Here is a 9,977-nt window from a genome sequence, read left to right as displayed (position 1 = left end):
CATACCGGATGACGGGCTCGAAATGACCAGTGGCTTCTCGCTGAATTAGTTCAGGCTCTGGAATGTAAAAAACCTTCAAATATGAAAGTACAGTGAAAGGAAATGGTTCACAGAGTGGGGAATTCCAAGTGAAACAGTGACGGTGATTATGTTTGCTGATTTTTCGCCTTGTGAATGCTGTTTCCCTGATGTGGACGTTTACATTACCTATAGACAAACTGTCACAGCCAAACCTGGTCTTTGCGTCAGTGACAGAATTGGTAACACGCCTGACATCGAGTTAGGGGATTGTCGGTTCGCATTTAAAATCACGAAGATGTAGCGTGCTAGTCCATTCCTGTTGTCTGTCAGGAACGGAAGGGTTAGGGTTTTCGAATTTACAGTTTCTTTCGCCCTCTTCAAATTCTAGCTCAGATCAACGTCTCTCATTGTCTGTAGAACTGGCATTGGTTTAACCAAACACTGCCTTTTGGCGGTTGAACTTGCATGTTGGAGCGGACAGCTGAAGTGAAGCACAAGGAGCTGGTCAAATCCTGAGAACTCTGCCACTCTCGGGGTATGCGTCTATGTGTCTCTTTCTGTGGGAGACACGACGTGGGTAATAACACAGTGTGTCTATGTCAAACTTCAATCCCATTGTTGTGTTATCTAAGATCAAAGCGAGAACCTCACTGACATTTGCACTGGAAACATCAGAACACATAAGGTGGAAACTGGGAATGGAATAGACGAATGTCTTTAAACCAGACTGCACCATGGGCCAAAGGGGCTTTTCCATTCTGCAAAACTTGAAGACCAGTAGAAAACAATCTGCAGTGAAATTGATCAGAAATGAAAGGGAAAAGCCATTTGATTGAGAATATTTGCAAGATCGTCCGTCTTCATTCAGTGTAATGTCGTAGTTAGGATTTGGAACTAGAAATGCCATGGCATTAGTTCTATTTTCGGACTGGGAATGAATGTTTTATTGTGCAAGTATATCGTGGTACCAGTATTTCTGACCACTGGTCCGAACCTGGTAATGCTTGGTTTTGTGCCAGGTTATCAAAAATCAGAAAGATGCAGGTTTTGGAAAGCTGAACTAAAAACGAGAATTGATAGAGAAACCCGCTACACCTGGCAACATCTGTGGAGAGAAACAGATTTTTTTTAAGATGGACAGGAATCAGGTTAGTTATAGATTTCTAGATTAGACTGTTGGGAAAATGATAATCTTACCTGTCGAATCAGGATATTTATCAAAATCACTCTTGAGCTTACAAACGTCGAATTTACAATCTTTAAAGGACTTAATCAGCTGTCATGCTACTTTCATTTTCCTGAGCTGGTGGAAGGCTATGTTTTAATGGCTACATTTCACTTGGCTTTCTGTTATTTGGCAGTCACGCCGTATGGAGAATTGTTTCTTTCAGTGTCTGCCTCAATATGTGTCTTCTGTTTTTTCTATATTTGTCTCTGTATCCTCCTGGGCCTTTTTCACATTCTCCGACTCTCTGGCTGTCCATATCCCTCAATTCCCATTTCTGCTCTTGAAAAGCCTGACATTCAGAGACAGTTTGAGATTCGAACTGCTGAGAGGCTTTCTGCCCCCTTGTTTGGATTCGGTCGAAGTAGTCTCACATTCTCTGGATAATGCGTCTGTCACTTCGACCTGAGGCAAGGAGTCATTTCTTCCTCAAAATTTAAAGACCCTTTCGAAGAAAAAGAAAGTAATTACATGATAGCTGAAGAAAAACAAGGATGCATTTACTGTTGGTGTACAACCAATGAATGGTGACAGCAGAGAATGAGGGTAATCATGTCGTGCTGTCAGTGCCATTACCCCAACATTCCCTGGGAATGCTGCAGTGTCTCCTACCTCACCACTTAATTTCCACAAATCTGGGAATGAAGGAATGAGAATAAGAGGATGAGAAGCAGAAGTGCTTGTGGAACTGCGGGAAGAATCTCCAGGTTAAAATAGAAGTTAAAAAGAGCAACATACACTACTGGATTTAAACCTGGAAAATGAAGATGGAACTCGAAATCAGAATATAAAGCAATTCAAACAGGACACTGAGTTTCTCGATTAGCAACACAATACTTGTGAGAAATAACGAGCTTTCAATACAATGAACAGGCACCAGTGTGATGGGAGGGGCTTTCACCAGCTAAGCCACGGCGCCACGTTAAAAGCCAGATTTGTCGTCCATCTGTGCAATGTCTGAACCACTTGATCACTGGAATTCGAAAATGCGTTTTCTGTATTAGCGTTGCTCAGTATGAATGGCAATCAAACTCTGCTTGTGCAAAAACAGATATTTCAATGTTGAGCATGCCCCACTGAAAAGCCACAGAAAAAGACAGTATCCTCTTGCATTGGCATCCAACAGATATTTTCATCCGTTTGAACTGACAGAATAAAGAGGATATGCTCATCTCCTCTCGCGTCCCTTTAACCACGTTAATACACACGCAGGGATTTTCAAACCAAGATGAACAGGCTCATTGTTGTGAATTGACAGTAGTGATGTGTGAGTAATTGCGAACAGTGAGAAATAAATAGCACTGACACTGAGCCTTGCATCATCAGCATAACACTCACATCTTGTGTCATGTCTCCTCGGCATCAGTGCATTTGACTTTAATTATTCTACCCTGCACCTCTCCTCAAATTATTCCCGACCGCTTGCAGTGTCGAATTAGTACATGCAATTATTAGAAATGCATTTCTGGGACACAGTTGTCTTTCAATGAGATAAGATTTACTGCCCATCCCTAATTATCCCAAAGATGTAGGGGACGAGTTACTTTTGTCAACTCCACAATTACGCCACTCCTGACGCCACTCTGTCAATGTAACTCACCGAGGGAAGAGCAAACTGACGCCACTCAGTCAGTGTTACTCACCCAGGGAAGGGCAGACTGACCCCACACTCTCAGTGTAACTTAACAGACTGATACCACACGGTCAATATCAATCATTCTCTGAAGAGCAGTCTGACCCCACTCTATAAATATAATTCCCTCAGGGAAGAGCAGACTGATCCCATTCTGTATATGGCACTCACCCAATGAATTAACACTAAACCCACTCTACCAATGTAACTCGCCAGGGAAGAGCAGTCGGAAGCCAGACTGTCAACATAAATTATCGAGGGAAGAGAATACTGACCCCGCTCTTTCTATTTCACTCAGGCAGGGAAGAGCAGACTGTCACCACTCTGCGAAAGAAATTCGCCCAGGGAAGGGCAGACTGACCCTACTGGATCTGCGTGACTGACAAAGGTAGGAGCAACTAACCCAACGCTGTCAACATATCTCCCTCAGGGAAGAAGACCCTGACCCCTCTCTGTCCATGTAGCTCACCCAGGAAACAGCAGACTAACCCCACTCAGTCTATTTATGTTCACAAAAATCCATTGAAGTACGTCCCATCCAGACACTCCTATTACAGAGACATCAGTGTCTCTGTAACCGTGTGCGTTCAATGGCGATTCCAAATAACCTGCAAATGTTGAGAATGTGGCAGCAAACCAGAGCAACCACAAAGAAATTGGGCGAATGTGCAAACTTCCATCAGGCTGTTACCTAAGCCTGGAATGGAAACCAAACCCGAAAGCAGTCGTGATTATAAAATGGCAGAACAGAAACCTAGCAAAAAGAATTGCGTCCCTGTGTGTTGCAACGATGCTGAGTATTAATTAAGCCCCCCTTACTGTAGTTAATTTCCATTATCATCACTGCCAACCTTCTTCAAAGCAAAGCACGCACTTGCTTTTTTCAGACTTCCTATATCCCGCTTTCATCCCGCTTTTTACCTCATCATATTTCTGACTTTACAAACTACGTCATAATAGGTTGACAACTGCAGAATGAGCTTTGTTCCGTTCTCCACTGATGTTGATGGTAGTAATCCGGCATATTCGAGTAGGACTTGAGGCACTTGCGGGTGGTGTATACGCGGCATTTTGGCTTCTTTTTTTAATTTTCGGTCTACTGTTTCGAGTTCATTGCGCAGACTTCTGAAGAAGACTTTTTGGAGTCGAAATGGTAACTGTGTTTTCTCTCGAAAGACAGACGTAGGTTTATTTCTGTTCTCTTATAAATTGATCTTCTTCTGATCTTTGCAAGTAAAATAGGGTGCATTACAATTGCTCGGTTTTAGTTTCAAAATCAAGAGAAACGTGAAGGAAAGAATATCAAAGAACACAACGTTCTCAGTTGTTAAGATAATTTTTGCAGCAATGGTGGACATGAAGGTCAAATTAAGATAACGGTTCAAGAACATTTAGTCTGTGGAAGTGGTATGTGACTTTAGTTCCTAATATATGTTTCCGTTCTTCCAGTACATCTTGTTGACTCCCAGAAAACATTGATTGTTTTCTGTAATCACTTTGTTTCGCGACATCTGTCTTCTGATCGACCAGGGACAACTTGAATTTGCGTCTGCATTGAATAAGATTTCGCTCTTTCTTTCGAGAAGCAAACCTGTGCATTATGTACCACATATCATGCTGATGGCGAAGAAGTTCAAAATGAATTACGGTTTATGGATCGTGAGCAAGAATGAAGTGATCCACTTGCGAACAGATGTCACTACGCCCTATTCCTACATCGGGCCTGAACGATCCATTGGCAGAGTCTGCAGACAGGAAATGTCTAAGTGACTAGTCCTTTGTTCAGTTTGATTTGATACCAATGGTAGTGCTTATTTTGGTGCAGAAATGTGTCAACATCTCTGACGTTAGAGTCAAAATTTAAGTCACATCTACTCATAAGGGTCTTCTCATATCGGAACATGCTGACATGAAAACATCAAACTCTAATAGCAAAGGTTTTTTCATTAAACTGGGAGTATGTTTAACTAAGCAATTCAGACAGCCAGGATGAATAATTGGCTTTTGGTTCTTCAAGCTGAGGTCTCCACACCAACCGCTCCAACTAAGGCCGTGGATAAGATCCCCATCGATTATTTTGGTCAATTTTAGCCTCAACAACAACCTATTGTTCTGAACAATGCTACACCACAAGCAGAGGGCTAAGTCTGATTTTCATCGTTAATTTTCAATTTCAGTTCTTAATGCACAGTTTCTTACGAATGTGGACAGCAGAAGACCGTTAACATTCCATTTCCAGTATTTCCAGAAAATTCTACTCCGATGATATCGCCTTGCCTTTTCACATCGCAAGCCAGGAACCTGGATCAGTCGAGTTCCTTTCCACACATGGAGTTGTTTTTTTTTCGAATTCATTGACTGCTGATATAATAGATTATTGGCCTTGAGAGTCAGCTGTAAATTAGGTTGAACTTTCTCAGCTTGACCTTCAACTGATCCTAAAAAAAAATTCATCACCTGCAGGTAAATGTATTGCATTGCTTCTTGTTTTGCTGAATTCCACCCCCCGAACATCCAAATTTCACGATAGTTCGACAAATATGTTGAAACTGATTCGTGTTGGAAGTTGGTGGCTTTTTGTGTCTCGACCTATAATTTATTCAATTAGATGACTGGGTCAGTCTTGAAATTACTTCAGATTCTTCACAGTTGAAAATTTACTTTCGATTGAATGCAAAGCTCAAGCTCAAGCTCCATATCCTGCAAAGGAATTAATGACTTTTAAAAAATTCTACGCTGTGAACAGGATTCGAACCTGCGCAGGGGAACCCCATTAGATTTCAAATCCAACGCCTTAACCTCTCGGCCATCACAGCTGCAGCTCGAATGTTAATTTTCACAGTAAAACAACTGAATTCATTTGTTGGAAGAACAAATTGTCAAGACCCAAAGATTTCGCCAAATCCTTTGCAGGATCCTAACCCAGACGAACGTTACCTTAGCAGATTGACAGGCTTTCACCGCAAACTAGATTCTGACACAGCTGAAGTTGTGGGAATGATTCTTCGTCGAATTATAGAGTCATGGATGTACACCACGAAGAGAGGATCATTGTCTCACTGCGTCCGATCGATTTTGACTCAATTGCTCATCACCTGGTGCCAAATTCGATATGCTGTTGGGTTTTCATATTCATCGAAACATAGTATTAGAAAAAATTGATGCTGAGTCCATAAACACTAGCTACATTCGTAAAAAAAAATCGGAATTAGAAAGAATGCAGAACCCATTTACAGGATTGGATCCAGCAACTAATCTGTAAGTTCTGACATCAGGGAACGAACTTGTTAGCACAAGAGAAGAAGATTAACCGAAGATTTGGAACTTGAAATCGTCTTCACGGAATTATTTGCAAAGTTTTTGCGTTTGTTCTAGAGTCATCAAGTCGTTGAACAATACAACACGGAAAGTGGTCCTACTTTCCAACTTGACCATGGTGGACAGATATCCTAAGTTAATAGGTCCCATTTGCCAACATTTGGCTCACATCCCTCTAAACCTTGTTACTCATATATCCATCCAGATGCCATTCAATGTTACAGTTGTACCAGACTCCACCAATTTCTCTGGCATCTCATTCTGGACTCGTCTGAAAAAGTTGCCCCTGACGTCCCTTTTAAATCCTTACCCACTAATTTTAAACCGATGTTTTCTAAATTTTGACTTCCTCACCTGCCGGAAAACACCGTGACGAGTCAACCTATCCATATCCCTCATGATGTAATAAATAGCAACGATTTAACTTTATCATACTTGTCAGGAGGGAAATGTGTGGAGATTATTTGTCGAAGATTTGAAGTAGAAAGTCTGATGTACAGATGTTTAGAAATGCATCTTGGAGAAGTTTTTAATAAGTCATTGAAGTCTAGAAGCAGTTGTAAAAGTATGTTATGAAAGCTGCAGAAGGCTTTCAGGGCACGAGAACGAAGCATTATTTCCAATGGATGGTGGGTCAGTTCGACCACACTTGGACTACAGTATGAGGAATTATAATCCACAACTTTGGAAAGATACTAAAGCCATATGAGGAAATAGCACGAATGGTGATTAGCCTTGATATGATGGATGAACGTTAGTCCTTTGATTTGAAATTGGGCAAATCCGGCCTTTTTTTAACGGTTTCAAAACAAGACAGGTAATCTCATTGAGAGTTGCAAAATATTTGAAGAGATAAACAGGGTGGTGCAATTAAATTTTGTTCCCTCATTGGTGAATCTAGAAGCAGGAGAGGACAATTTTAAAATGAAGCATTGTGATTTATGACCAGGATGATAACTATTGATTTTTGTCTTCGCCTTGAGAAGTCTCGCTGTTCAGCACTACAGTGAGCCTTGGATATTTGGTCTTTGAATGCATCACTTACCCGCCGACACTTACTGCATCACTATAGGCCTGACACCTCACACTTACCGCCTTAATATCAGCGTGAACCCTCAAACTTACTGCATCACTATCCATCCGGCGTCTTCACATTTACTGTGCCACTTTCACTTCGAGACCCTCATTTTGACTGCGTCACTATCAGCCTGACTGCCAAACACTTACTTTGTCACTATCAGTCATGCCCTTACACTTCCTATGTTACAATCACCCTGACTCCTTACACTTACTGTGTCACTATCAGCCTGACTCCATCACAATTATTATGTAAGTATCAGACTGACGCCTCACACTTACCCTGTCACTACAACACTGCCTCCTCAGACTTCCTATGTCACTATCTCCTTGACCCTCACATTTACTGCGCCACAATCACACTAACCACCTCACACCTACTGCTTCAACTATGAGCTTTAACACTCACACTTACAGCGTCACTACCAGCCTGACTCACTCACACTTATCACTTTACAATCAGCATTACTCTCTCAAATTTATTTAACCACCATTAGGCTGAGGCACTCACATTGACAGCGTCACTAACAAACTGACCCCCTCATGCTTACTGCGTTGTTATCTCTCTGATCCCCTCAGAATTACTGCGTCACAACCACTCTGATCCCCTCATACCTAATGCGTCACTATCCCTATCGCACCCTCATACTTCCTGCATCACTCACTCCCTGACACATGCGCACCTACTGCATCCCTATCAGCCAAACCCCACTCACTAACGACGTCACTCTCTCTCTAACCTGCTCACACCTTGACACTCTCTCACTTCGTGCATCAATATCAGCCTGACCCCCTCACGCTTACTGCATCACTACCAGCCTGATCCCTTCAAATGTACTGTGTCACTATCAGACTGACCCACTCATACTTACAGCTTCACTATCACCTTGACCCCCAAACTTAGTGCGTCCAGATCACCCTGAACCTTTCACTCTTCTTGTGTCACCTTCAGCCAGACCCTGCACACTCTCACTCTGACCTCCTCGAACTTGCTGCATCACTATAACTCTATCCCACTCACACCGTGTGTGTCACTATCACCTTGACAACGCATACTCACTGCACCACTATTATCCTGACTCCATCACAATTAGTATATCATTATCAGCCTGATCCCTTACACTTACTGTGTCACTATCAACCTGTCCCCTCACATTTCCTGTGTCACTCTCAATCTGACACCCTCAAAGTGTCTGTGTCACTGTCACCCTGAACACGTCACACTTACCGCATGGGTGTCTACCTGAAACCTCACACTTATCGCGTCACTATCATCCTGAGCGGCTCACACTTACTGCGTCACTAGCACACCAACACTCTCACCTTTACTGCGTCACTATCGGCCTGACATCTCACACGTACTGGATCACTATTAACCTGACCCGCTCACACGTTTTGCGTCACGACTACCCTGACCCCCTCACAATTGCTGTGTCGCTATAAGCCTGAGCCCCTCACTATCACGCTGACCAAGCTCACAATTACAACATCACTATCAACCTGACCCCCTCACACTTTCTCTGTCATTATCACCCTGACCCTCTCACACGTAATGCGTCACTGTCATACTGAGACACTCACATTTTCTGCGTCGTTATCAGCCGGACCCGCCGGCACACAACGTCACTATCAACCTGGCCCCTCACAGTTGCATGCCTCAATATCAGCATGAACCCCTCACACTTACTGCATCACTGTCCATCTGCCATCCTCAGACTTACTGCACCAGTATCACCTTGACATCCTCATTTTTACTGCGTCACCATCAGCCTGACAGCCAGACACATATTGCGTCACTTCCTATGTTAATATCACCCTCACTCCTAAAACCTACTGCGTCACTATCAGCATGATTCCATCACACGTTTTGTGTCAGTATCAGACTGACGCCTCACGCTTACCATGTTATTAAAACTCTGCCCCATCACACTGACTGCGTCACTATCACCCTGACCCACTCACACTTTTTGTATCAGTTTCAGTCTGACGCCTCGCACTTACTGTGTAACTAAAACTCTCCCCTTCACACTGACTGTGTCCCTATCATCCTGACCCCTTCATACTTCTGCATCAATATCAGTCTGACCCCTCAGACGTACTGCGTCACTCTCACTCTGATCCTCTCTCATTTACTGCGTCACTCTCACCCTGCCCTCCTCACATTTACTGCATCACTATCACCCTGACCCACTCACACAGTCTTTGCCATTTTCACCTTGCCGGCCTTATTTTTACTGCGTCACCATCAGCCTAACTGCCACACACTTATTGCGTCAATTTCAGTCACGCCCTCACACTTCCCATGTTACTATCACCCTGAATTCTTACACTTATTGTGTCATTATCAGCCTGACTCCATCACATTTATTGTGTCAGTATCAGACTGACGCCTCACACTTATCTTGTCACTAAAACACTGCCCCGTCACATTGACTGTGTCACTATCAGCCTGACACCCTCACACTTACTGCTTAACTATCGCAATGCTCCTCTCTCACTTACGACGTCATTTACACCCTGACACCCCACACTTGCTGCGGCACTATCACACTGAGGGCCTTACACATAGTGTCACTGTCATTCTGACCCCTTACACTTACAGCATCACTATCACACTGGTATCTCTCACCCACTATGTCACTTTCATCCTGTACCGCTTACACCTATTGCGTCACTATCACTTTGACCCCAACACACTAACTG

General features: G+C 43.1%; 1 non-coding gene across 1 annotated transcript; it reads right to left on the bottom strand.

Moving 5' to 3' along the window:
- Nucleotides 1–5,613: 5,613 nt before the first annotated feature.
- On the bottom strand, nucleotides 5,614–5,695 carry trnas-uga (transfer RNA serine (anticodon UGA)). The gene has a single exon. It is a non-coding gene; the product is annotated as a tRNA-Ser (tRNA).
- Between the last annotated feature and the right edge of the window lie 4,282 nt (nucleotides 5,696–9,977).

This window comes from Chiloscyllium plagiosum, unplaced genomic scaffold (genome assembly GCF_037043375.1).
Source record: "Chiloscyllium plagiosum isolate Xiang-an unplaced genomic scaffold, Cpla_swu_hap1 HiC_scaffold_18, whole genome shotgun sequence".
NCBI lineage: Eukaryota > Metazoa > Chordata > Chondrichthyes > Orectolobiformes > Hemiscylliidae > Chiloscyllium > Chiloscyllium plagiosum.
Note: the sequence above shows the minus strand (reverse complement) of the source record. Positions and strands in the feature narration are given on the sequence as shown.